Source organism: Nestor notabilis, unplaced genomic scaffold (genome assembly GCF_000696875.1).
Source record: "Nestor notabilis isolate BGI_N333 unplaced genomic scaffold, ASM69687v1 scaffold5474, whole genome shotgun sequence".
Classification (NCBI taxonomy): domain Eukaryota; kingdom Metazoa; phylum Chordata; class Aves; order Psittaciformes; family Psittacidae; genus Nestor; species Nestor notabilis.
In genome coordinates, this window is record NW_009926736.1 from 24477 (window position 1) to 29433 (window position 4957).

Sequence of the window (4957 nt, forward strand, 5' to 3'; positions counted from 1 at the left end):
TACCCAACTGGACAACACCTTCCTCACTCCTCTGTCCTGTATTGTGCCCTAGCCTTTGACCATAAAACCCAGGGTAACCACCTTAGAATGCTTCAGGTGGCAATATGCTTAGCCCTGAGGCTGACACAAACCTCCCTTGTTCCTGTAACTCTAAATAACTGGTAATCATTCTGGTGAGGTAAGGATGCAAAACCCAGCTGGAAGCACAGGCCTGTCTCATCTATTTTTATCTCACACACTTCAAAACTTGTCAATCCCCTTCTCTTCTGCACACAGGGCTCTTTTTTCAACTTTTTGACTTACAACTCATTCCTCATCGCAAGCACTTGGAAGATAAAGGATTTTGCACTGTTTGAGGCAGGCTCACAGACTCCTTGGTGGACAGCTGCTGACACAGATGCCAAGGTAGAAATTATTTCATCTTAAAGCAAACAAGAGAGGATTAAACATTTGCCTTTAGTGATCACTGTCCACCACCAGATCATGTTTGTTTCACAGCTCAGAAGAGGCAAAGGTATGCTGCAATATAAACTTTTCTCACTATACTATCTTGACAGTGCAGCAGGTAAACATTCTTCCAGGGCACCAGCAGACACCCCAGCTCTGAGCTGCTGGGGACAATTATCAATGACAAAAGAATCTGTTTTGCAGTTTTCTGGCACTGAAGAAGTGCTCTTGAAATAAATGCAATAGCTGGTTTAAGGATGCCAAGAGGTAGTTCACAAACCAAAATAGACCGGAACACTCTTAGCTGAGGCCAGCACTCCAGGAAGCCATAACCACAACTTGATCTACTTCGAGACACTAAGTACTCTATTATGAATCTCTTCTGTTCCTCTCTGACTCGATAGTGTTCCAGTGATGAATAGAGTTCAGTGATGCTGACTGAAAACCAGAATAGCCACAAAACACAATAATCACTCTTCCCCAGGATAAGAGTGAAGAGGAAAGTCAGCATTTCTTCCACGTGCATTTACTCCTTTCCCAAATCCCAGCACTCCCCTGCTTCATCCAAACTGGCTTCAAAAGCAACCACAAAAACACTGACAGATCTTTTCTACAGCATCAGGTTTGTATAGCTTGTGCACAGTGCATGTCACTAGGGCAGAGAATAAATACTTTGCTGCTCAATGATCAGCCAGCTCCTCCACTTCTAGGAGGATTATTCCTCCCAGTCCATTTTTGAGACAGTCTGTCCCAGGTTGGATACAATGATGGGAAGCATTTGGAAAGCTATTGTCGTGGTTTAAGCCCAGCCAGTAACTCAGAACCACACAGCCGCTCGCTCACTCCCCGCCAAGTACATGGGCTTTATCCAACCTGTGCAACTCCCCTGAAGCACACAGAGTCTCGCCAAGCACAAACATGGCACAGAAAACTGGAAAAAGGCACTTTTCTAGATGGGCAGCAGCGGCTGCCTTTGGGTCTCCGCATCAGACTTCTGAGCTGAGCTTTGTTCTTGATTCCCTGAAATCTTTTGGTTTGCAGAGCCAGCAGTTTGATGTGTGCACCTTTGTCTGAACTCTGCTGCAACTGAATAACTGAGTAAGTCAGAACCAAACTCATTTTATCAATAGTTTTGAGGGGTTTAGTTTTTCAGAAGCTGCAACCGAAAGAGAGCAAAATGGAGGACACCAAAGGACCATCTTTGCTGTACATATACTCAAAGGCAACAGCCCAGAGCATCTCCAGCTCTAAGGTCCCCTTGCCCAGGTCTCAGCCATGGACTGGCCCATCCCTCATCTGCAGGATGCAAAGTAGTATTCCAGAGAGGACTGTGCTGTGCCTGTGGCAGCCTGGCAGTGCCTGAACCTCCTGCCTCCCACAGCGTGAGGACCACAGGAGCGATCGGCCCTTTTGTCACCTTCTGAACTGAAAGGCCAGGAGCAGAAAAGGCAGCACCATCACCTCAGTTTTTGCATTGTTGATGCATGTGCTATTTCAGTCCCTTTGCAATGTTACCAGTTCACTGATTTGCCTCTCAACCCGTGGCACTCACTGACTTTCCAGGCTTTTGGCTGTTTTCTGAAGACCCTCACAGAGACTCCTTTGTGGTAACAAGCAGTAGGACCCTTTAAAGCAGGAGGAAGACAATGCCTGGCTCCTACCTGCAGTTCCTGCTGTCTCTCACTAATCAGAAACCAAGCCAAGCCAGAAAAATCACAATGCCTGATCACTAACCTCTGCTGTCCCATAGGAGAGAAGACATTCTGCCATGCTGTGACAGCGGGGCTGCAGGCACTGCTCTGAGGAGAGGTCAGGCTGCCTCCACTGGGCACGGCCAGTTCCGGCCAGTTCCAGCCAGTTCCGGCCAGTTCCAGCCAGTTCCGCAGCGGCCCCTCTGCTGGGCACAGCTGAGCCCAGCTCCAGTGGTGGTGGCACTTCAGGGAAAACGTGTTTAGGAAAGGGCAAAACACCTCATGGCAGTGAGGGCTGAGGTAAAAAAGTGTGAGGAATAGCCTTGCAACACCAAGGCCAGAGGAGGAGGAAGAGAAAGAGGAGGAAAAGGTGCTCCAGGCACCATAGTGCTGTGCAGCCCATGGGGTGGCCATGGTGGAGCCCTGAAGGAGCCCCACATTGGAGTAGGGGAGTACTGTGAGGAGCAGCAGAGACAACCTGTTATAGACCCACTACAGACCCCCATTCCCCATCCTCCCTGTGCCATGTTGGGAGGAGAGGTAGAGGAGTCAGGGGTGAAGGGGTGAAACCAAGCCTGCGAAGAAGGTGAAAGGGCAAGGTGTTGTTTTAAATTAGTCTTTGCTTCTCACTATCCAAACCCATTTTAAGTGGCAATAAATTAATTCTCCCCAAGCCAAGCCTGTGTTGTCTGTGACAGCACTTGGTAAGTGATCTAAGTGATCTCCCTGTCTTTATCGTGACCCACAAGCATTTTCAGCATCTTTTGTCTCCCTGTTGAGGAGAGAGGGCGGGTGCCCTGAGACCCCCAGCAGGTAAAACAACTGCAGCTATCACTGGGGTTGGGGTTCAGAGAGACAGCCAAGACACAAAGCAGGATTGGGGATCAGGGTGCCAAAGTAAAGCTGAGGCTGCTACTGGGATTATCCCCAGTGTAACTCTTAGACTGGGGAATCAGTGTGTCCTATAGCATTAGTTTCAGCCTCATGGTAGTCTCATGTTCCAGAAAAGAGAGTTGAAACATACACCAAAAGCAAGGCTCAAATGGGACTGCAGAGGCAAAGAGAGGGCTGCTACTAGACCCTCCCAACAGCCTCCAGACAGAGGCTTCAGCACATCCTATAGTACAAATCTCTGCCTAGGTTTAGGGTTAGACTTCATGTATTTGGAGTAAAATTCTGACATGAAAAACCCCTAATGAGTTCCCTAGAGCTTCATCCACTTTCTCACGTCAGCTCTGGCTCATTACCTGGAAAAAAGAGGTTGTAGTGAAAAGACAAAACATGGACAGCACATTCTAACAAATACCTAGAGAAATGGAAGAAGCAGCGTTCACCCATGTGCATTCATTCCTTCTTGTCCTAAACCACAGCACTCTCTACTGCTGTATCCAAACTGCCCTCAAAAACAAGAGGTGAAAAAGACTGCAGGCAAAGGACGCACTCCTGTCTGGTTCTGGAGGTATCTCTGATGTGCACTTCCATATAGTGTTCTTCAAAGAGGAACAACATTGGCTAATGTCTGAGCTTTGCAAAAAACAGCTTGCTGTGGAGCTGTTCCAGATACACACGAAACTTACGTAGGAAGGAGCTCATTCAATTGTGAAGCAACAAACAGCAACACCTTTTTTTGTTGTTATTACAGAAAAGTAAAAATCTCCACACCTCAGTTTTGTTTCTCGGCTGGATATTGTGTCAGGGGAAAAAACCCCTATTCACCCTGCAATTTACTTGAGTTTTAGAAGACTGTAAAGATATCAATAAGCAACCTAAAATACCACCGCATGGTTCTATGGATTATCACATTCTCAGTTTCACAGCATGTCTGCTGAGGGCCATCAGCTGCAGTACTCCAAAACCTCTTTGAGGCTGTAGGCTCATAACATTTGTGGCCTGACTTGTGTCTCTGATGCAGGCTAAATACTGCCAGCCTCCCAAAAAACGCACTCTCCCCAAGATGCCTAAACACAACAACCTTGACAGCTCTCTGTTTTAGACAGTAAGTATCTTTTTTGTTATTTATAGATGTAAATTGCACTCAACACACTCAAAACTGGAACACAAAGCCAATTCACATTTGTGTTGCAGAGATCTGTTCTCTTCTGTCAAGACGGGTGGAGAGCCTTCTACCCTGAAAACAATCAAGTCTTTTGAAAGGAGGATTATAAATACAACTAATCCTCTAATCATCATTTTTGGTTGCACTTGGGCAGAGTGATTTGCAAAGTGTTCTTACCACAGTAACCGAGATCATTTGATAAGTCATTTATCTTCCCCATATCCTTGCAAGGAATGTAGTACAGTTCTCTTGTCAAGCAGCTCCCCTATAAACCTTCAGAACAGAGGCAGAGACTGTAACCTTTTCTCCAGATTCACAATCTCATGTCTTTCCCTGAACATGCTCTCCATAAAGCCATTTACCACTTTTACCTATAGCGAGTAAACGTGTTTGCCAAATCACAAGAATTCACAGCAGGATTGAACCCACAGCTGTTACACACTTACAGGTAACATTCGCTTACTCTCCAGAAGGCAACATTAGCCATGTTTTTAAGGATGAAATTAAGGGAGGAATTAGGGAAGGAGCATGAAAATAAATCAATGTAGCACAGATTAGGCAGTCCTTACTGGAATTGCCAAACAAGAGAATTGATGCTTGTTGCAGGAGAGCAAAGTAATCAGAAAAGAGGGTAGAAACCAGCTATAACAGAAACAACAAAACTGCACTTTTCCAGATGCCACTGAGGGACTTCCAGCAAAGCAGCCTAAATATCCTAAGAAGTACCCACTCCACTAAGTCACCATTATGTGGCTTGCTGTTC